This window comes from Vulpes vulpes, chromosome 5 (genome assembly GCF_048418805.1).
Source record: "Vulpes vulpes isolate BD-2025 chromosome 5, VulVul3, whole genome shotgun sequence".
Classification (NCBI taxonomy): domain Eukaryota; kingdom Metazoa; phylum Chordata; class Mammalia; order Carnivora; family Canidae; genus Vulpes; species Vulpes vulpes.
In genome coordinates, this window is record NC_132784.1 from 72,093,194 (window position 1) to 72,116,524 (window position 23,331).

At 54.8% G+C, this 23,331-nt stretch overlaps 1 protein-coding gene across 3 annotated transcripts in view; it reads left to right on the forward strand.

Moving 5' to 3' along the window:
- Window positions 1-23,331, forward strand: part of TSPAN18 (tetraspanin 18) — a 187,717-nt gene that overhangs the window by 139,449 nt on the left and 24,937 nt on the right. For all 3 annotated transcript variants that reach the window (XM_072758810.1, XM_072758809.1, XM_072758812.1), the window contains exon 4: window positions 18,766-18,848. The gene's annotated coding sequence lies outside the window, so the exon portion shown is untranslated. The remainder of the gene's footprint in view (window positions 1-18,765; window positions 18,849-23,331) is intronic.

Consider the following 23,331-nt stretch of genomic DNA (forward strand, 5'->3'; position numbering starts at 1 on the left):
CCCTCTCTTAGAGAAACTGGGGGGGACACAGGGAGGGTCAGGGCCTCTGATCTGAATGACTTCTGCTCACACTTCAGAGGAAGAGGCAGGAGGGAAACAGACATGGTGTAAACTGCAAGAGAAGGATGGGGTCTGGCCGCCCATGACCCATTTTACTTTTCTAGCCAAGTGGGACTCAGCATGAAGCAGGAGGCCACGATTCATTTCCCCGAACCCCACTGTAGCTAGATCTGCCCTGGGGCCGGGGTAGCAGGCCCGTGCAGAAGGGGAATGTGCCCCAGCCTGCCTTCTCCCCCATGGACGCCCCCCAAACCAGCATGGGCTTGGAAAGCTGGACGGCTCAGCCCGGAGCCAGCCTCTCTGATACCACTGCCAAATACCAGACCACTTCTCCGGCTTTGCCAGAGATCTGGTGTTCCCCAGAAGAGCTGCAAGCCTACAATTAGGAAAGCAGCAAAGGGCTTAACTTTCTCTGGGCTGTGGGCTTTTCGGTGGGAAAGATAAGCTTGGTCTGGATTAAGCTGGAGGGTAAAATAATACTTACTCTCCAATAATACTCTGGCTAGGAGCAATCCGGGCCCTGCGATTTCCATGGGTGGGAACTGCCGGAGGGTCTGCACCCTCCTACCAGGTCCCCAGGAAGCCTCGCCTGCCCGTGGACTCTCACCAGGGCCAGTTCACCGCAGTGCTTGCCCTCATTATGGAAGAAAATGAGAAAAGCTATCATGTTCAATGTGTTATTATCGGTAGAGTGATTAGCCTGTGCAATTATCTCATCCAACTCATCTAACTTGGGAGTCGGGCTTATAAACCTCACACAGGTCCAGGCTAAAGTCCTAGGTCAATCACTTCAAGCTCCTGACCTTGGGAAAGTGGGGACATTTTACCTGCAAAATGGGAGTGATGATGGGTGTGCCTGAATGTGATGGGGTCGTGAAGAGGAGCCATGGCATCTATAAAACACCTGCCCGGTGCCCAGACCCCAGTAGGGCTGAATACATGGTAGGCCGCCTTATGAAATATTAGTAATGCTGGTAATAAGGCTCGGGTATGTGGAACCACAGCTATTCAGGGGCAAAGCGGAGATTCAGACCCAGGGCCACGTGGCTGTGTAAGCCCAGGCCTCCCTCCAGGGAGGGGCCAGGGAGGGAGCCGGCTGGGCAAGGAGGCCGGGCTGGCCCTCCAGGGGTAGCAAAGGCAGACTTGAGCTCCAGAGAGGGAGGAAGGGCCCCAGTGCTTCCTGTCCCCACTCCCCTTTGTAGAACAACAACCAGGCCATTCTCCTTCTTCATCCCAGGCCTCACTGATTTGAGCCCCTGGAGGCAGAGAGAAGAGCATCCTGGCTCGGTCCTAAGGAGAACAAAGATGGAGGTCAAGGCTGCCCCCTGACAGGGCAGGCACTGGCTCCAGGGAAGGAAGGGGGTGTTGAGAATCAAGAGGCATATTGCCAACCTCCCCCCAACCCCTGGACGCTGCAGACAAAAGCCCTTCTGGATTCTAGTGTAGCCTTCACCACCCGTGACCTAGCTGTGGGGCCGGGCCAGGCCCCCACCCCTCTCTGGGCCTCATTTTCTCATCTTCCAAAGTGAGGAACTAAACAGAAGAAAGCATTGCCTGGGCTGGAGAAATCCAGGAGGGCTTCACAGCTGAGGAGATGTCAGGCTGGGCATCGAAGGGCGGGAAGAAGTTTTCTAGGCCGACCCCACACCTGGAGGCGGGTGGAGGGGCGGGGAGGTATTCCAGGCCCAGGTGAGAGGCCCGGCTGCTTCAGAGCCTGGGGTGTGCGGGCCCTTTCACAGTGATTTGTGAATGAATAGTCATGAATAATCCATGTCCCTTGTGAGAAAAAAAGAATAGAAGTCACCTGAGTATCTAGAAAAAAAGAAACAGCAGCAGGAATCAGTTACTATTTCATACCGTTTCAGCCGTTTTTTAATACGATTAAGAAAATAGCCTTTAAGCTCCTGACTATGGAGAATCTCAGATCCTGGGCAGACAGGAAGGAACAAAGCACTGTCTTCTGGAGGCAGAGCCAGGCCCCTGGCGCTTGACAGACAGACAGCGCTTCCCTGGGGGGTGACGCTGGCAGATCCATTGGGGGGGGTGGGCAGGGCGGAGGGGGGCAGACACAGGGGACCGCGCTAGGGGTGCCTGCTTCCCCCCAAGGTCCTGACAAGGCCTGTGGCAGGGGGCCGGGTAGTGGGGGGGCCGGGGGAGGGTCTCCGTGTGCCTGACTGAGGCCCTGTGGGAAGGCCCTGCCCCGTTGCTTCTGGAAGTGCCCCCCAATCAGCTGGCACAAGGGGCCATCCTACCGTCAAGCAGCGGAGGGGTCCCCGGAATGGCTTCGCTGTGGTTTCCCAAGCCGTCTGGCTGCAGGGTCCTGAGGGCTGGGGAGGGGGGCTGAGGATGTAGGGAGTCACTGCTGTGATCTTGCCGGCTCTTCTCCACCGCCTTTAATGTCTGGTTCATCATCTTAATGGACAAGGGGGGGGGCATGTTGCTAAGAGGGTGGGTGGCGGGGACCTTGGGCCTGAGCCAGCAGCGGCAGGTCAACCTGGCATGGAGTGGCCTGTCTTCTCCTTGGCTTCCAGACCCGAAGCTCACCTGGGGGTCTCTTCCTGGGATACCTCCATGTGCTCCTTGGGCTCCCGCCTCAGTTTCCCCAGCCCACTCCCAACCCCCTGCACTGGTGAGCTTTCCACTACGAGGGCACCCCCACCTCTGTTAGGCTGCCTCCTGGGCAGTCTGGACATCAGCGAGCCCTGGGGGGATCCCAGTGCCTGGAGGGGGGGGGAGGCCAGGGATGGGGGGTCGGGCGTCGCTGGCACCATCATCACCAAGCCTGTGAAAACAGGATGGGGGTGTTCCATTTCCTTGGCGGCCCCTGTGAAGTCTGTTCACAGTAATTATGAAGTTATAGGGAATTCCCAGGTCTCCTAATTAGTGTTAATAGGGGCTGGGCGAGCCATTCATGGGAAAAGAGATGTCTTTGTTTGCGTTCTCAAAATTAGACCCTCCACCTCCTGCCTGCAGGTGTGACATAGCTGTGTTCTCTGCACCCCCCCCTTCACAGCCCTATGGCCCTGCACACCATTGCACACCCCCGCTGGCCGTCATATGCACTGTGTGCACACGTGCACTCACCCATGCACACGCATACACGCTCAAACACGTGCATGCACACGTGTACCCATATAAACCCACACACAGCAGCACAACCGACTTCAAGTCTCTGGATACTGGAGCAAGACGTCACTTTGGTCATTTTGCAAAACCACACGGCCTTTCAGCCACACTCCCAGCCCTCCTTGGCAATATACCATATGAGAAGCTTCCTTCCCCCGCGCTGCACCCCGACCCCAGAGACCCTGGTGTGCCAGCCTCCCCAAATTAGACTATATTAACAAAGCATGACGTGTTCCAATTAGCGTGGCGGGTGAACCTGGCTGGCTGAGCCGGGTAATAACGCTCCCCTCTTCCCGCTAACAGGCCGAGGCCCATTTCCCCAGGAGGAATGAGCCAAGCCGGGCTCCCCTCTGTCTCTGTTGGAATAATGAGATCCGGCGTCTCGACGCAGGCCTGTGGAAGGCTCCCTGCCATCTGGGTCTGTGGCCACCCTGGAGGAGGTTTCCTTTGGACCAAGCAGGAGGGAGGGAATGAAGCTAGCATCTATTGTGTGCTATTGGCTGTAGAGCCTGTGCTGGGGTCTTCTACCTCGGATAAAGCTTTTTAAATTGGGTTGTGGGAACCCACGAGGCCTGGGCACTCTTCCCCAAGCCAGGGGGCACCCAGACTCTCAGGGTGAGCCCTGTATGTCCTAATAGAACATGAGTGCTCCTCGAAGATTTGGAAAACAATACCTTATTTTTATATTAAAACAGCTGTGGATATATTTTGAAATAAAATGCCATATATGTATGTGTGATCTGATATATATATAAATCATGAAGCTGTGAGGTCAACAGATTCACAAGCCATTTTCCTCCCTCACTTCCTTCTCTCGGCTGGGTCCCCAGATTTCTAGGTGTGTGGAGGTAACAAGATTTCTTCTGTAGCCACTGCAGGAACTGGGCAGTAAGAGCTTGTAAGGTTCCAAGCCATGGCGTGATGCTGTGTCATTGGACAAGCCCCTGCGCCATTCTGCTCCTCTCATCTCCAAATGGCACAATGGCAGTGGTAATAACACGTCCCCAGGGCCAGGGTCACAGTATGCAATCTGGGCTTTTGCGGGGGGCAGGGAAGGGATGGTCTGTCCTACACTTAGAATGGCCCCACACTTGGCTTAATGCTCTGCTGTTGCCATCTTGACATTTTTTTAAAAGATTTTACTTATTTATTCGAAAGAGACACACAGAGAGAGGCAGAGACAAAGGCAGAGGGAGAAGCAGGCTCCCTTCAAGGAGTCTGATGTGGGACTTGATCCCAAGACCCTGGGATCACGACCTGAAAGAAAGGCAGATGCTCAACTGCTGAGCCACACAGGCGTCCCGCCGTCTTAAAATTCTTAACTTTTGAATAAGAGATCCCTCATTTTTACTGGGTCCCACAAATTATAGCTGGTCCTGCATCTTTTGCCAGATTTTTCACAAGAGTTAAATCAAACATTTGTGAAAGAAGGCCCTCACACAAGATTCATTCCTTCCGCCCTTCCTTCTTCCCTTCCTTCCCCAAACACCCCCTGAGCTCCCAGCCTGTGGCAGGCACTGTAGCAGATGCTGGGATTCAGCAACGAACCAGGCAGAGGCACCGGCCTCCTGCATTCAAAGGAAGGGGAAAGAAGATAAATAACAGGGACAACAGAAGGACAGACAGTGGCCAAGGAGAGAGACTATTTTAGGCTGGCGGGTAGAGGGGGTGGGGATGGTCAGGGACAGTCTACCTAAAGAATTTGATCAGAGACCTGGATGAAGTGAAGGAGTATGCCATGTGGAACAGCTGAGGAAAAGAGGGTCCCAGGAAGAAGGACTGGCAGGTGCAAAGGTCCTGAGGAAGGAATGTGCTTGCCATGTGGAAGAGACTAGTAAGGCTGCAGTGAGGTGAGGGAGAAGGAGGATGGTTGGAGATGAGCCCGGGGATGGATGGAGGGGGCTTATAAACTGCTGTGAGGATGTTGAACAGAGTAAGTAAATGACAAGGGGGTAGAAGATTCCTTCAGCCAGAGCTATTGACTCTGGGTCATGGGACACGGGGCAGCCTCAGGGCCGGGCTCTCCACTGTTGGTGGAGAAGCTGTGCACCTTCTGGAGCCCCCACATCGCTGGCCCATCATGCAATCTCGGGCCTCCGGGGCTCATGTTGGACAAGCCTTACCATCAAAGGCCAACCCAGCAGCACCCCTGACAGCGCCCGTGCCAGAAGAGCCCCCAGGGTGGCCCCTGTGGCGCAGCTTCGCGAGCCTTCCCCCTTCTTTCAAAGGAAGCCCAAGATGGGCAGTGTGGATGCCAGTGCTGATGCCCATGGGCCGGGCTGGGGACTGCCCTGGGTCTGTCCCGGGCTCATGGACAGAGCAGCTCCCCTGCCACTGCCAGGGAGGGCCAGTCTCCTCTGGGTGCAGCTGGGCAGCTGTCACCTTGTGACAAGGACAGAGTGGCCTGGGAGAAGAAAAGATTTCCTTGAGCGTCACCACTGAAGTTGGACAAAGGATTCCTTAAATCCACTCTGTGGAGAGAACCCCGACCTTAGAATGGGGTGAGGTCTTTGAAAAGTAGCAGAGAGAAGGGTGAAAAGACCTGGCTTTCCAGCTCACACAACCAAGGTGTTGATGCCTCAGAAGGTTGTCGAAGGCTTCATGGAGGTACGTTGAAGATGCGTGGAGCTCAGCCTTGCAAGAGGACCATCCTGGGGGGCCCCTGCCACACGCCAGGCCTGGCTCCGAGTGCACCGCATTGTATCACCCCGACTGACCCGGGAGGCCCTGCCTGCCCCAGGAAACACAGCAAGGAGGTGGTTTATTCTCACCCCTGCTGCCCCTCGGCCCTCAGATAATGGGATCCAGGTTCTCTTTGGGGTTTATCTCCTACTGGAATATCTACCTTGGAAAGCCCGCTAGGACGCCTCTACAGGAGACCCATTTCCCACGGACTCTCTGCTCCAACAACATTTGCTATTCAGAATTACACCAAGGAAGGAGCATCTCATGGGGTCATGGCCTCAAGCAAAGCTCAGAATTGTCTTCCAGTCCCGACATTCTTGAAAGCTACACGGGTCCTCCTGGTCATGAGCCAGCTCTGGACATGTGGTCAGGGCCTGGTGGCCTTGAAGTCACCTCATCAGGGCTCAGACGGTGAGGTGACTTGTTCAAGGTCACACTGGAGTCTAGGACAGCCTCCCTCTAAAGCCTGCTCCATATGTACCGCCCTCGCCATCCCCATGTGGTCCCTGCCCCATGAACTTGCTGAGTCCTCCTTCCTTAATTACTGGGCTGCCAGGGGGAAATGAAACACCTGCCAGGTTCTTCCTTTTCCCAGCAAGGAGACGCCCCAGGACCCCCTTCTCCCAGCAGGGCCCCGGCACACTCGAGGTTGCCTTGGGCAAGCCAGCTTTGTAGAAGGGCTCACACATGCAGAGCCTGTAAATTAACTATGGCCACTGCCTGCTGGGGGTCACAGTCCCAGGGCAGGGTTAGGGGATTTATGTCCAGGCCTCCAGCGAGGTGTGCTTGTAGAGGAGTGTTGCAGCTGACATAAGCAGGTAGCCTTCCACCTCCCCAGGAAATGATCAGAGTGTGTGTGTGTGTGTGTGTGTGTGTGTGCGCGCGCGCACATGATCACTTTTAGGGGAAAGGGAGTAGGGGCAGAGACAACACTCTTAAGATGGAGAGGCAGAGGCGGGCCATAAAGTGGAAACTGATCCCAGATCACTGGACCAAGGACATACCTTTTATCCTTACATCCTCAGGAATTGCAAAAAAGATGGCAATTTGCCCTTGGTTTGAGCCCAGCATGAAGCACTCAAATCACCCTCGTTCACCGCCTTGCAGGGAGCACACGGGTGGCTGGCACGCCTGCAGTGTGTGCTCCGCAGGGCAGCTCGAGTGCGCACCAGACAGCAGATGGCCCTCACTGCCAAACTCAGGTACACTCCATGCACTTGTGATCCAGGGTCTGTAGAGGGTGAGACCCACCTTCCTGTGCTCCCCAAGACCTCATTTCATCGAGCCTTCTTAAACCCTGACTCCTTTATTCCACTGGCATTTGTTAGCTCTGGAGGCTGCGGGTGGCGTGTGTTTACATGTTTAAATGGTGGGTTCCGCTCGTCAGGTATTCAGACCACCGATTCCATTCCTAAGAGGACAATACTTGAATCCTTTCCACCTGGAAATGGAGCCCACAACACCTAGATGTCCGCTCAGCATTGGTGCTGGGAGCCATGAACTTGGCTCAGGGCCTAGGGATGGCCGAGCAAAAGGTGTGGCTTCCTGATGAATGATGATACGGCTCCAGCTTCTTGAGAGCGTTCGCATGTGTCAGGCAGGGTGGTCTCATCGACGTTCACGTGACCATGAGACTACATGATCCACAGAGGCTCCGAGAAGCCAAAGCCACACAGATAGTGAGCAGGAGAGATGATGAGTCCCCTGGTCACTCTGATGCCATGGGCCACTCCACAGGCTGCCTCCCCCGGGCAGCCCACAGAGGACTAGCCCCCAAGATTATGCTGTTGCCCATGAGTATGCTGTTGGCTGGTGGCAAAGCAAAGACTAGATCCGGAGGTCTCCACTTTTCCTTCTTTTCTAGTGGGTTTCCGAATTCTGGAGAATTCCTCGGTTTGCCTCCACCAGCTCTGAGACATCTTAGACACCCTCTGAGCCCAGATGCTGGAACTAACCGCCTGGGTTCAAATGGCGGCCTCTGATAGCCGTGCAACTCAGAGCAAGTAGCTCTGTGCCTCACTTTCCCTATCTGTAAAACGGGCATAAGAATCGAGCCCACTTCCTAGATTGTTGGAAAAATTACATGCATTAATAGATAATGAAGTGTTTAGGATTGTGCTTAGTGCATAGGAAGCACTCTGTAAATGCTAACTCATCATTGCCATCATCAACGCCTTCCTCCCTTCCCTGAGGATGCAGAGGCCGTGACCGCCTCAGACTCAGGCACACTGTCCACCAGTCTCTCTGCCCCTTCTCATTGCTGTGCAGCCTTAGCAGAACAGGGAGGAGGCCTTCCCGGGCACAAGAGGTTAATCAGACGGCTCATCCTTGGCTTATAATATGCTGGGTCATCTGTCCTTCGTTAGCACCACGGAACACCTGCAGCAGGGGAGGCCCCTCAACACTGGCCAGACATGATGTCTCCATGTGCCAGACTCAGCGGTAGCAGGGGCCAAGGCCAAGGGCTCAGCCTTCCTGGCCCTCGGACAGCCCTGGTGCAGCAGAGCCCTGCTCCAAAGAGCTCTTGACAAAGGATGCAATCCAGGGGTCCTCTTCCTGGATTCAGACAGGGCAGTAGGGCCAGGCCCTGGCATAGAGGGTGACCAGCTGCAGCTCCTCCAGCCCCTTCTGCTGGAAAGCTCCCCCCAGCGCTGTTCAGACCATCACATGCACCCCCTTCACCAGCTGCCAGGGGCTCCTGCAGTTAAGTTAGCCTCCCCACTAGGGTTCATGGATTGCTGAGGGCGCTGTCCCCCGCCCACAGGGGCCCATAACCTGCGGAGGCGCTTTCATCCTTGTAGTGGTGCGCATGGTGGAGCTGCCAAGGCCCAGAGAGGTGCCAGGAATTGGCAGGGGCTGCACAGCCAGGACGCAGGGCTGGAACCCAGTTCTCTGAATGCCCGGTTCTGTTCTCTCCCATTCTCTGCCCCCCTGCACAACAGGTGAACCACATTCACTTCTAATCTGCTGCTTTAACCCGAGGTCAGTCCCTAAAATATTCCTTAGGCTCAGGGCTCTGCAAACCACTAGCAGCGAACCAAATCCTGCCTGGTCTTTTTTTGTAAGTGAACATGGTCCCAGCCATGACCATTCCTTGAGATGCAAGCTGTGGCTACTTTCTCGAACAAAGCAGAGTTGAATTGTTATGACAGAAATAATATGTCTGCAAAGCCTGAAATAGTTACTGTGTGGCCCATTAAGGAAAAAGTTGCCACCTCGGCGCCAGATCACTACTCATGTCCTGACTCCTTCCGGGCCCTGTCCCTTCTCTAGTCCCTTCTCACCCTGCCCAGCACCAGCTCACAGGAAGAGCGAGGTGGGGATTTCTGTCCCCATTGGACAGATGGAGAAACCTGGACCTGAACAAGTTTTCTTCTTCAGTATTATTATTTTGTCAGAAGGAAGTAGCAATCCTCTCTGGCATTCTGGAAGACCGAATACTTGCTCAACCCCGAGGCTTCCGGGTGGGATTGCCAGCATCTTTTCCTGGCCTGGAGATAATGATGTTTGGTGGAGCTGGTGACCGGGCTTCTGTGGAGGATGCAGTGCCCTCGTTCCCCTTTGTCTGAGCACCCCCCGGCCCTCTCACCCTCGTGCCTGTCTCCCCCCAAGTCCAGCCCTTTCCCTTGCCCACCCCTGACCTGCATCCTGCTTTAGGATCTGCCTCCTAGGAACAGCTGGGATGATTTTTTTTTATGGGGAGGAAAGAAAATAGGGCTCTCTGATTCCTGCCTATCCTTCTGCAGGCCTCACCACAGATTTTCCTTTGATTCATTTCCTCACAGGTTTTTTTTTTTTCTCACCCAGACAGGAGCTCTGAGCAGTCTCTTCTGTTTTTCAGGTTGTTTGCCCTCCAAAACTTGAGCTGCAAATACCTGTAGTCATTCCCCTTATGGGAAGGGGTTGTGGCCTCCCTAATTCGGGCCAGGTGACTAAACTCAATTGCAGTTGCCCTGGCAAGACCCAGCACTTCTAATATTTATTGCCAAGCAAATGGAACTGGGGCAGTGACCCCCCAAGAACATGAGGCCAGGAGGGGGAGGGAGCAGGCTTGATTTCTGCTCCAGCGACAGGTCCTGGACTTGGGGGGCAGTGGCGCGGGGGAGTTCAGGGATTCCTGCCCTGGTGGGTGAGAAGGAGGGGGAAGCCTCACCCATCTGCCCCAGTACCGGAAACCTGCTAACTCCGGGTAGGGGAAGCTTCGGGATAACCCGGGATAACCCAGCTCTAAGGGGCCTCCCCTCCATGCTGCACCAGGTATCACGTGGGCAGGATGCAAGTGAGCCAGGGCCAGTGAAGTCCCCTCACTGAACACAGGCTGAGGGACCAGGAAGCTCAATAAAGAGAGGAGCGAAGTGAAGCTGGCAGGACATTCACAGCAACCTGGCCCATTGACACACTGGTGAAATCAGCCACCAAGTAGTAGACATCCAACAGGTGGGATGGAAGCCCACCTTGAGCAGTACCTGTGTCATCTCAAGCCCTGTAACTCCTCTGGGCCCTTCTCCCCATAAATTAAAATCATCGCTTCCCTGTTTGCCTTGCTGGATGGTTGTGAGGATGAAACAGGAGCGTTAAAAATAGCAGGGCTTTGGGAGCTGAAAAGCAGGGTATCGATGGAAAGAGTCGTGCTGTGATTAATGTAAAGCAGGTTGGAATTTGCTTCGATGCCAGGAGGAGCTTCCCTAGTTGAAGAGACATCAGAATGGAGCCATGGGGTTTATCCTCCTTACTGAAGATCTTTAAGAACAAGATCACATCCGTTTGCCTGTTTCAAATGTTCTCGATGTTGGCGGAGGCGTGGACCGGGTGACTTTGGATGTCTTTTTCATGACATTGTTGTTAGTTCAATCAGGGGGAAAGTGATGGGTGGCCGTGTGTGTACACCTGTGCCTTCATGTGTGTGCCTGCGTGTGTGGTGATATCTGTCTGTGTGTCTATGCTTGTGTGTGTCTGTGTGTATATTTGTACATTTGTCTGTAAACGAGCATATGTCTGCGAGGCCATATCCGTGTGGGTTTGTGTGCATGTGTCTTATGTGTAGAGTGAGTCAATGAACTGACTCATCTTTATTGCGAAGTTGTCAGAAGAATTTCCTCTTGCCATCCTATCCAGCTTTGGAGGATGTGGACAAAGCACCAGGGGATAAGAGGATTTTAAGTTTGATTTTAATTAATTAATTGGTTGTTTTTGTAAAATGGGGGTAACAGCACCTACCTCCCCATGTCATTGTAAGGGCTAAGTGAATTAGAACATGCGAAGCCCTGAGCCCAGTGCCCGGCCCGTAGAATGGACTTCATACACGCTAGCGAGCGGTAAGCAGTGTTTCTGGCCCTGACTCTTGATAGATGTAGCAGAGAAAGCATTGGCCTCGGAGCCCACTGCCTTGGGTTCGAGTCTGCCACTTAGCAGCTGTGTGGCCTTGGGTAAGTCACTGCATGTCTCCGATCCCACTTTTCTCAGCTGTGAATTGGGAATAAAAACAGGCCTGCCCCATAGGATTAGAGTGAGGTTCGAAGGAGAGAAGGCAAGAACCGTCACGCAGCGTGCATCCACTGTACAGCAGGACCTTTTTAAAAAAGTTTTTCTTGTCCACCTGCAAAAGAGAAAATCCCCCCTCCCGGGACCTCCCTCCATTATATCTATCAGTGGAATTCCGGGTCTCACCTACTGCTTGGGTCCCAGCCACAATCTGCTTTATCCTGTTGGACACTAAGGTCAACAACAGAGCCAGGAGCCCCCAGTGCTCTTCTCTGCATGGGAGGTAGGGGGACTTCTGTGGCAGGAGTTGCCAGAGCTCCCCCCATTCCTTCACCCCAGGCTCAGACCTGTGCTCTTTCCCACCCAGTTCCCAGGCCCCCTTAACACCCAAGAAGCCATTAAATATTTAAATCCTGTCTGTGCAGTGGTGAGCCAGGTTGCCCCAGCAACAGCCTTGCATATTTTGGGATGGATTACCAAGGCTTTCAAAGGGTTTCTTGCAGCTCAGGGCCCTGAGGGGAGATGAAATGTGGGAAGGGAGGGAGGGCTGGGGGGCTCCTGCTCCCCACTGAGTTGGTCGTGGGAAACAGTGGAAGGACTCCAGGGTTAGAGGGCCTGCGATACAGAGTTCTCTGGACTTGAACCCAGGACTCCATGCCGTCTGGTTCCTTCTCTTCGTCACTTGCTCTGCCTTGTGTGGAAAGGCCAAGAGCCCATCATCAGCCAGGAGGCGCCCTAGCACAGAACAGTGTGCCTCCTGGGGTCTGAAGCCAAGTTCTGTCCCAGGCCCGCTGGGCCACCGTGGGAAGCTCACTCACCTCTGAGCCTCGGTGTACTCCCCGGGGAATAACTGGCCCATTGTAGATGATGCCGGGAACAGTGCTCAGTCCTTGTCATGTGGGAAGCAGACACAGTTATTATACCGGTAACATTCTATCCAGTGCCCTGTGTGTCCCCTGAAGGGACTCAGAGGAAGCAGAAGACACAATCCTGGCCGCCGAGGGCTTAGGTCTCATGGGAAAGGTCCAACAACAATGGTGTTTCAGACAACACATCCGGCATTCCCCATCCCTGCCCCTGCCAGCGGTGGAGCCAATGTCCTGTGGTTCCTGCCACCACCAGATTCATCTTTCCTGTGGGCTTTCCCCGGGCGGAGTTTTGAGCCACCCCCAGCATGTGCCAAGGCTGCCCCAGTGCGTGGCTGGGAGCACCCAGGCTGGGAGTCTGGACGATATCCTCCAGCCCTGGCTGTGCTGTGCCCCCTTGGACAGGTCCCTCCCACCCCACCTGCCAGTGTCCTTGGCTGTCCGATGGGGGTGACATCCTTTCTGGAGCGGCCTCCCTCCAGCTGGCACAGATGCCCTAGAAAACTGTAAGGATGGGCTGTTCCCCCAACACTTCATCCTGCGGGTGTCCCTCAGGAAGTGAGCCTGACGGGAGAACACCAGGCCTGCAGGCTCCTCCGGGTCTCTGGGTGTGTGGACTATGCTCCTTGAAAGTGACTCAGGGCTGGGGTGGGCGGCCGAGAAGCCCGGAGCTCCCGCCCCTGACCAGGGGCCTCTCGGTCTCAGAGCACCTCCTTCCTTGATCCGAGCCCATCTCAGATCTCTGGGGGAAGCAGAAAGGTGCTGCTGCCCACCCAGCCCCAGGCTCTCTCCAAAGGCAAAGGGGTTTCCCGAGATATAAAATCTCTTGTCTGCTCCCCCGCTGGAAGGCTGGCTTTCCTTCTCATCCCCTGAGGACAGGGCAGGCTCAGCTTTGGGGGCCTGGCAGGTGTCCCCACTCTGCCCTGCCCTCCTCCCTCCCAGCCCTTAGACTCTCCTGAGCCCCATACACCAAGGGACCACGCCTCTCTGCTCACACCCAAGTTCAAATTGGTTGTAGTGCCTTCAGCACCTTGACCCTGGCACGTGAAAGTCTCTGCAAGAGCGCCCAGAGCCTTTGTCCCCAGAGGCCACCTGAGGGCAAAGGCAGGAGGATGGACCCAGTGTCCTGTGTCTGGGATGAGCACCGTCTGTGGCTTCGGTCCAGCCCAGGGACATGGAGGGAATGGGAAGCATGTGTTGTGGCAAGGGTCACTCTGGGCATCAGCAGACCCAAAGTCCCCAGGGCCACCCCTCTGGAAGACAGCCAGGGCAGAAGGACAAGGAATCCTGCTTTGCCCTCACTGCTCCTCCAACCTCCTTCATGGCCACCCTTCTCTGAGTCTCAGTTTCTCCACTGGTGGAGCAGGAGTGCCCATCTCCGCGGTGGTCGGGAGGGTTGGCCGAGCTAGTGCGTGCCCCGTCCTTTCAGGAGCCAAAATAAACTCAGATGTCAGTCTTAGGAGCGGGGGAAGGGCAGTGGGCTTCATATGGGGAGCTCCTGCTGCCAGCTGAGCTGTGTGACTTTGGTCAAGACCCTGCCCCTCTCTGGTCCTCGGCATCCACTGTGCAAAGAGGCCGTTGGAGCTCGTCCTCATGAAGGAAGTCCTTCTTTGAAGAGTCTCTGATGGAAACAGCCCCCTGGGGGTTCAGGGACAGATGAAAGGGTTGTGGTGGGGGACCAAGTGCCCAGGCCTGGTTCAACTCACACCACAGAGATGGGGCCTTTCCAAACGCCGCAGACCAGATGCTCCGTCCCCTCTATGTTCACCATTCAGTGAGTCTGGGGAGGCAGGGGAGGCTGTCCTTTAGGATCCCACCGCATCCCCGGCGCCCTGGCTGGTGAACCTTCACGGCACCGCCCCCGGGAGCCTAATTAGATTGCAGCCCCCGCTCAGCTGTGTCCGTGTCCCCGTGTCACGCCGTCACCAGGCATGCCAGGATTGCAGGCCAATTGCTTGTTTACGAGACTGTCTGTCTTGGGAGGAGGCCCAGCAGGCACAGCCAGTGAATAGACAAATCCTCCCCCTGCCCCCCAGCTTTGAACCTGATGGCAAGAATCATTTTTATCCTGATCAGCCCCCTGTTGGAGGAAAACAAGCACCAGTCCCAGAGTCTGGCTAACCTGGTGTTGCTTCTGGCTCCGGGACCTCCTTTCCAGCCCCGCGGAGCCTTGGTTCCCTGCTCCGTGCCAGGGAACGATGGAGGGATCATGTACTTTGCCGAGCTTTTTGTGGGATGGAGGGAGATCGCTGTAGGTGAACACCCGGACACTGTGCCTCGGCATTGCCCTGTGCTCCCCTCGCACCCCGGGGCCCCCTCCAGCCTCCCACCCCCCTTGCCTCTCGGTGTGCCCAGAGTACCTGGTTGGCAGGGCTGTTAACTCTCCTCTCCCAGCGTGGGGTTATTGATTGGCACTGGATCTGAGTGCGTCCTTGAGGGAGGAAAGCCGCTGCTGTCTGTGTCTTGGACCAGGCCCAGGGCTGGCACGTGCTGGAAGGAGGGAACTGGACATGCAGCCACCAAAGTGCTTTCAGCTCCATCCCATTTCCCCTCCTCCTCCTCCTCCCCTGGTGGTTGCACTGGCCCTGAGAACCGCCCCCCGCCCCCCATCTTGCAGGTGAGGAAACTGAGGCTCAGGAGGGGAGACTGGTGCAGGCCTTGCAGCTTGTCAGGGCAGAGCCCTGCCGCCTGGAAACCAGGTTGCTGAAGGTGTGGTGGCAGCTCCGTGCGACCCGAGCCTCTGCCCTGGTCCGCAGCGCCCTCACTTGGCTGGGGTACTTGCAGGACATTTCTGGGCTCTACACCAAACCAGACCTGTATTTGCTTCCCCCTGGGGTTGGCGGCGGCTTCTCCATCGCTCATGTCCACCTGCTTTCTCTCTCTCTCCACCCCCCCCCCCACAGAAAGTATGCCCGGAGGCTGAGGGCAGTGAAAATAAAAGGAGTGATTTATGAACTGAGCTGTTCTTCTTAATCAGAGAACCCCTCCTGGGCCCGCGCTGTGCAGATGGGCTGGAGCCGCCATCTGGGGCCGTGGGAGGGGCAAGGTTAATAAAGCTGTCTGGCCCAGGCAGGGGGGCTTGCACCGGAGAACCCCCGAGGTGCTGCGTGACCTCACCCGTCTCTGCCCCTCTCTGGGCCTCAGGGCTCCCATCTGTCAGGGGATGGTGGGGATTGGGTCATCCCCCAGAGGCCTCCAGCTGGCACAGGGGAGGATGCTAGCTGGCTCCCTGAGAGTCTGCCTGGTTCCTGATTCACGCTAGAGCAGCCCTGGGTTGGAAATTTTGGTGTCCAAGATATAAGCCTCCCTCTTTCTGGTGTCCTCTCCATGGACTGTGTCTTGTCGGGAGCTCTGATTTGGAGTCCAGCCAGCTTGGGCCTGAATCGCGGCTGTGTCTGATTAGCCATATGGATAAACTCAGACCAGTTCATTCCATTCTCCTAAATCTCAGCTTCCTCGTATGTAAAATGGTATAATAATGGTACTGACCTCTTGGGCCGGGAGTACGTAGGAGAACGCTGGAGAGATGCTTAGCAGAACCTGCTGCATGGTTAGCACTCAATACTATGAGTTATCGTTAGAATCAATTATCACAAAATTGTAGCGGTTAATTTGAATTTGGGGCCCCTTAGGGGAAAGATGTTTATAGCTGTCCTGACCAAACCTTCTGTCCATGGTTCTTTCCCGTGCTCACCTTCACTGATGACTGGTGGGTGTGGTTTGGGCATCCCCTTTCTCCTGCTATATGAGAATAATAGCTCCCCGTGGGAAGAGTGCTTTGCAGGTTTCCAAGAGTTTTTGTATCATATAAGTTAAGTTCACGTATTTTGTATCATTAATTCTTTTTATTTTTTTTTTAAGCTCTATTTATTTGGGAGAAAGAGTGCAAGCTGGGGGAGGAGCAGACGGAGAGGGAGAGAGAGAATCTCAAGCAGACTCCACACTGAGTGCAGAGCCCGACTCCGGGCTCGATCCCAGGGCCCTGAGATTACAATCAATCTGAGCTAGAACTAAGAGTTGAATGCTTAAATGACTGAGCCACCCAGGCACCCCCATATCATGAATTCTTACAGCCACCTTTGGCTTTGAAATTGAGGATCACAGTTTTCAGAGGAGAACCTGGCATCTCAGGGAGGGTTAGTGACTTTCTGAAGGTCTCAGGGAACTAACTGGCCAAGGCAAGTGCCGTCTCTGTGGTGATGGGGAACACATGGCAGGCATCCCCTCCGTGGTCCTTCCCTTGAATGCATATCTTTGCTGGGTCAGGAAGCAGTCAGGAGCCCAGCCATGGGTCGGGAGAGCAGAAAGGACAAAGAGGGATGGGAGGCTGTTCCGGGGCAGGTGGAACCCCAGAAGGGGGTAAGCCTATTTCAGCCCTGGAGCCTGCATACAATGGGGCTGGGATCTCCAGTGAAGAGGGGGTGGGGAGATGCCAGAAGGAGTTCAGTGCCTTCTCCTTGTCACTGGATGGGCCTTGTGTTGGTCACCTGGGCCTGTCATTCCAGCCTCAATGACCAGAGGAAAAGGAGTCACATCACACTCAGGATAACTGCCAGCCTGATCCTGGGCAGGAATGGTGATGTTGGAGACCAGGGCTGGGATGGGGCAGGGGAGAAACGGGGATAGGAGATCACTGACTCCCCCTTGCTTCCCTGAGCCGTGGGGCTAGGCAGCCCCTGAACTAGAATTGAGGCTCCCTAGGGGCGCAGAGACCCTAGCCCCAGAAAGGAGCCTGAATCGGCTGCATCTCACCCTGTGAGCCATCCCCGGACAAAGGTCCAGCCCAAAGCTTCTAGGACCTTGCATGGACCCAGGGGGCTTCTCTCTGCACCACCCCTTGCACACACACACACCCCCCCCATGTCCACCCTACTGGTAGTGTCCTGCCTGGTAGTGGCCAGAGTGCATGGAACCCCTGCTCAGTCATAGGGCTAATGTCAGCAGATTCATCACTGATCAGGCCAGATGGGCCTGGGCTTCTCCCTCCCCTTCCTGGCCCCCAGTGTGGCTTTTCTGACATCTTTGCCTGGAATCTTCTGGGATCTCGGGAGGATGCTCAGCTTTGCTATTTACCAATGTAAGTCTCAGTTGCCTTCTGTAAAATGGGCCAATAGCCCTCCCAGCAGGGCGGCTGTGAGGACTCAGCGTGATCACACAGCTAGTTCTGATTCCTTGGTTTGCATTCCAGCTCCAAGGCATCCCAGCTGTGGGATGCTGGACAAATCATTTCCCTCCAGGGCTCAGCTTCCTCCTGGTAAATGGCAGTGCTCATGGGATCCCTGCTTCCAGGTGTCATGAGCATTCAGGAAGCTCATGCATGTGAGCGTGTAGCCCAAAGCTCTGCAGCGGATACAGAGGCAGGCGGTTAACGAGCCTGCTACATATGTGTGTTTAGTCCAAATAGGGAGTTCCCAGGGCCTCAGCAGGTCTCAGGACGGAGGCCCCTTCTCCTGCCTTTCCATCTGCCAGCCTCACCTCCACTGTGCCACCCCTTCCTCGTGAAACCTCCCTAAGCCCGCAGTGGAGTTATACCAGTGGATGGCCCTCCTTCCTGCTGGTCCCCAGCCCTATCGTCTTCCTTTTCTTTGTCTCCTCCAACCTCCTCCACTGACACAGAAGATGAGCTTCCTGGCATCTCCATCCCAAATGCCACCCGACCAGGAGGGTGAGCTTCTTTACAGCCCCGTTTCCTGACACGGCCCCCAGCACACAGCAGGTGCTCAATATGTGTCTCCTGAGCAGATGCATGGGTGGATGGGGAGAGGAGTCTTTCATCCACCACCCCCTCCTCCACTGACATGAATGGGAAAGAATCTGAACTGGCATCTGAGACCCCCCCCCAACATCTCCCTCCCTGGAACCCCATGAGAATGCCCACCGCAGCCCAAGCTCCCCCACCCCACGCTTCCAGATCCTTCTCGATCTGACCTGGCCGAGTGATTTCCCACAAGTGTGGCCAAATACGAGCCTCCTTCGGGGCCCATTCTGACTACTGAAAGCAAACTCTCGTTTTCCACTGCTAAGATCTGGTCCTCTGTAGGAGCCTTCTGGCAAGCCCTTCTGTGAGGCCAAGCAACCCTTTCCAGCATCCAGTTTCTCCCTTGGGAGTCAGGATTTCTGGGGAGGGGGTTTGATGGACAGGGCCATGCTGGCACTCTCTCTGCTGAGGCATCACTGCAGATGGCCAGGTGACATCCAGGTGGCTCCCAGGTGCGTGGGCCACCATGCCCACTGCCTCCTCTCAGCTCATCAACCATATAGATGAAGCCCAGGCCAGAAACGGAAAGTCGCTTAAAGATGTGGTTCCCCGCGTAGCTCTTGTGAGGACTCAGGAGCTGCCATCTGGGCAGAGGGCAGGCACCCCGTGCAGGCCTCCCCAGCTGGAGTGGGCCTCAATGCTGAGAGCTTTTCATTAGCACTAATGGACCCAGATGAGCAGGGCACTTGCCCTGTGTGCGTCCTTAGGGCAGGTTTACATAAACAGCTTCTTGAACGTGGCTGCTTTTTATTGACTTCCTATAGTAATTGAATATTTTTCTCCTTCTAGGACAAGCTGGGCCAATAGAAGAATATACAAGACCCCCTCTGACCGGGAGACTCTGTCCTGCTGACTCCTGAAGAGCTGCCCAGGTGACAAGTCAGCAAAGGGCATGCCCTCCCTCCGCGCGCCTCCGCCCTGTCCCCTGACACTGCCCTACCTCCGCCTCAGTTCTTTTTCAGCCCATCTGTCTGCCATCTCACGTCCTGCTGTCTATCTTTCTGTCTTTCCCAGTCTTTCTGACTAGTCTTTTTTTTCTCTGATTCATTCACAGATCTACACAGTTTTCTGTTTCCGTTTCTCTTTTTCCAACATTCATTCATTCAGATGTATGAATTGAGGACCCACTGTGTGCCGGGCACTGCTCTGGATGCTAGGAATGAGGCAGAGAACGAAACCGGTCCCTGCCTTTAGGAAGCATGCATTCTAACAAGGCAAGACGTGTGCCACCAAAATAAATAAGCACAATACCGAGCCTATCGTGTATTCCCAGGCCCCTGACCTGGGATCCCGACCAGCGCTCTAGCCTCACGTCCATCCCTAACTGGCTTGCTGACTTGGCCATGCCCCCTTCCCATTTCTCATTTCCAGAGTGAGGGCAATGGGCCAGTCAGCCTGCCCTACCGGTTCGGGACCCAGAACTCCTGTTACGGAAACGCTGGTGACATAAATTATATAAGCATTGGCTTCTACACCAAGGGTGACACAAACAGTAGTGTCAGAGAAAAGTTTTCCTTACATCCCCACAAAGCTCTGAACCACCTGGTTTTGTTGTACAAGAACCAGTCGGTTGCATCTGGGGGTCATGTTGTACAGTGAAACACCCATCTGTAAGGCCAGAACCATCACTTGGCCAGGTGAGGGGGCACCGTGACAGGCACCATGACAGGAGCCTCGAGACCATGAGATCCAGGGCAGCAGCCCCCCCAGCCCCACACTCACCTTGAGGCAGACCCCTTCGTGGAAGGGCAGCTGGAACCGCAACACCCAGCCTGCTCCCCTGCACGCTTTCGCCATGCACATGAGGAATTGAACTCACAGGAAGTCAGGTCTGCCTGCAATGCTGACTCCCACATTTCATCACCCTGGCCCTAAGATTTAAAAGATTCTTTTTTAGGATTTTTATTTATTCATGAGAGACACACAGAGAGAGGCAGAGACACAGGCAGAGGGAGAAGCAGGCTCCCTTCAGGAGCCCGATGCAGGACTCGATCCCAGGACCCCAGAATCACGACCTAAACCAAAGGCAGATGGCTCGGGCAGCCCCAGTGGTGCAGCGGTTTAGCGCCACCTGCAGCCTGGGGTGTGATCCTGGAGATCCGGGATCAAGTCCCACATCAGACTTCCTCAGGCAGAGGCTCCCCAGGGAGCCTGCTTCTCCCTCTGACTGTGTTTCTGCCCCTCTCTCTCTGTCTCTATGAATAAATAAAATCTTAAAAAAAGAAAAAAAAAAGGCAGATGGCTCAACCACCAAGCCACCTAGGTGCCCGATTTAAAGGATTTTATCCATCAAACAGTGCTGCCTTTACCAAGTCATATCCTAAATGTACCTTAGAGTTTCTCCTGCATTTTTGTTCTGTAAAGTCACACTATACCTGGTGGTTAGAGTCCTCCCCTCTCCTGATTCGGGGAACCTGGCCAGTGTATTGGTGTCTGGGGAAGTAGGTGAGAGTGGCTGCCCCGTGGCGGGACAGAGCAGGAAGGGAAGAAGGAACGGAGCCGCCATGTGCCAGCTGTGGTGTGAGGAGCTTGGCACCTCTTCCCGTTCAACCATGAGTCCGCACAATTTCCTCTGGACGCCAGCATTCCTGGCCCCATTTTGCAGACAAGAAAGCAAAGGCCCAGAGAAGCTGTGTGTTTGTCCGAGATCATGAGGCTGGAAAGTGGAAGGGCCAGGCCCAGTCGGACCCTGTGGCCCAGCCACACTGATACTCTCCCCTCGGGGTCCCTGTCAACTCCGGGGATTGGGGAAACCTTAGGGGGGCCTTTCACCCCTGGCCCCAGAGAGGGTATGTCATGTTCCTTCAGCAGAGAGATTCGCAGTCTCCTCCATAAGTGCCTCTGAACATCATTTCTGAGAAACAGTTCAGCCTTTGGACCTCATGGTCAGCCTCAAGATTCTTCTCAGCCCACCTTCCAGAGACTATGTCCCACCCTCCTTTGAGGTAAATTAGGGAACTGGGCTGATTTGCTCAACCTCCAGGAAGCTCTGTGGGTGAGTGGAGCTCTCCACCAGATCCAGGCAGGGGATTGGAGGTTGGTCTGTCCCTCTTGTCTGGCCAGTTGGCTAAGGAGGTGTGTCCCACACTCAGAAACCCCTGGTGGCAGGTGGAGCAGTCAGGCGTTGTTGGTCTTTTGGCTTCAGCCTGGCTGGCAGTGGATGAAGGCTCAGAAGGCTGATTTCCCCAAATAGCAGGAAATGAGGTGGCACAGGAGATATGAAGACAGGCCTGAATTTTGGAAGAGGATGGATGAATGGGGCAGGGCAATTAGTGCTTATCCAAAATGATGATTAAGAGTTGTGGCTCCGGAAGAAAACAGACATATCCTGACTCAGGCACTTCTGTGTTATGTGACCTTTTTTTAAAATGATTTTTAATTTATTTATTCATGAGAGACACAGAGAGAGAGAGGCAGAAGCATACGCAGAGGGAGAAGCAGGCTCCATGCAGGGAGCCCGATGTGGGACTCAATCCCAGGACCCTGGGATCACACCCTGAGCCTAAGGCAGACGCTCAACCGCTGAGCCACCCAGGTGTCCCTGTGCTGTGTGACCTTGCATGAGAGGCTCAGGCACCTCTCTGAGCCTAAGTTCCCTTGCCTGATAAATGGAGATGACATTATCCCTGTCCTGGAACTTGATGAGGTTTGAGATTGTGCATGTTCCTTGGCCCATGGCAAGAATTTAAGATACGCCAGCTGTTATTAGCTATTGCTACAATGTTAGCTCCCGGGTGCCAAGTCCTGCACTCCGTATTTTCCATGCGTTATGAGGAAATCATTATTTGTATACTAATTTTAAAGACCAGGACACTCAGATGCATGCAGTTTAGAAACACCCCAGGTCCCCAGCTGAGCCTGGCAGGGCTGGGATTTGATCCTCTGTCAGGCACCAGCACCTTCTCTCCACTCACCCACTCTGCCCTGGAGCTGGAACTGGGTTTCTGTATCCCCATCCGCCCTCTGGCTCCCACCATCTATTTTTCTACCTGCCTCACCTTTGAGGTTGTCAGAGGCTCTTCCCAGGAGACACGCTCCTTTTATTGCATTTGTCTGGGAGCCCAGCACTCCACAAGCTACCCATTAGATGTAATCTGTAACGAACGCGGTGTGTAATAAATACAGGTAGCCCGTTTATGAGCTGCCATATTTATTATGCCCCTTAATTGCTACAAAGCCAGAGCCAGCTGAAGCCCGATCCTGCTCTGGAAAGCAACTTTGCCTGGGTGGGCCCAGGAGGGGGCCGCTAAAGCCTGGCCTCCCGCAGAACCCCAGCATCTTAGCGGGACAGCCCTTTCTGCCCTTGACGGAAGGAACTGACAAGTCATCAACTTCCTGCTCCATCATCTTGCAGAGGAAGGGGCTGAGGCCAGAGAGAGGAAGTGACTTGCAGAGCAGGAGACGGGGCTCTGGACTCGCAGTCCAGTGCTCCTGCTGCCCTTCTGTCTACCTGAAAGCTGCCCCCGGACCAGGCGGAGCACAGGATCTGCAGTGGGCCAAGGGGCATGTTTACAAGCCCAGGGATGTTGGGCAGGTCGCTTCACGTCCTTGAGCCTCAGTGTCCTCATCTGTAAAATGGACAGTGCTTTACACTTCATGGGGTCATCGAAAGAGTCAGGGCAGTTACTTTGTGGAGCAGGTGTGTGGCTGGCAAGGAGTCGGTGCTGAATAAATATTCTTTCCTGTCCTCTTCCCCATCAGTAGATGTGTGGAGTTGAATTGGCCTGGTGTCAAAGGGAGAGGGGGTCAGAATGCAGCACCTAGGGTTTATATATTTTTTTAAAGGATTTTATTTATTTATTCATGAGAGACACAGAGAGAGGCAGAGGCAGGGATGTAGGCAGAAGGGAGAAGCAGGCTCCCTGCAGGGAGCCTGATGTGGGACCCGATTCTGGGTCTCCAGGTCTCCAGGATCACACCCTGGGCTGAAGGCGGCGCTAAACTGCTGAACCACCCAGGCTGCCCCAGCACCTAGGGTTTAAGTCATTGTCCTGGGGTCCTGAGCTCAGAGGGAGCAGCAGCCCAGGGAAGCCTGTACAGCTGCTGAGTTGGCGGTAAGAGCCGTCCACCCCACTCCAGGCCAGTGCAGTCATTTACTTCTCACAACAGGCCATAAAGTGGACCCTCAGTGGGCCCTCGGTGCCCATTCTTTCAGAGGAGGAAACTGAGGCTCCCAGAGGTTAGGTCACTTAGCAAAGACACAGCAGTAGAAAGACAGAGAGCCGGATTAGAGCCTGGGTGTGTTTGACTCCAGAGTCTGTGCACAGAACCACTATGTTTGGATGCAGGTGAGATGTTGCTTCTAGAAGACTGGGGTGGAAGAGGGGCATGGCTGGTTAGGTGGGCCTGGAGATG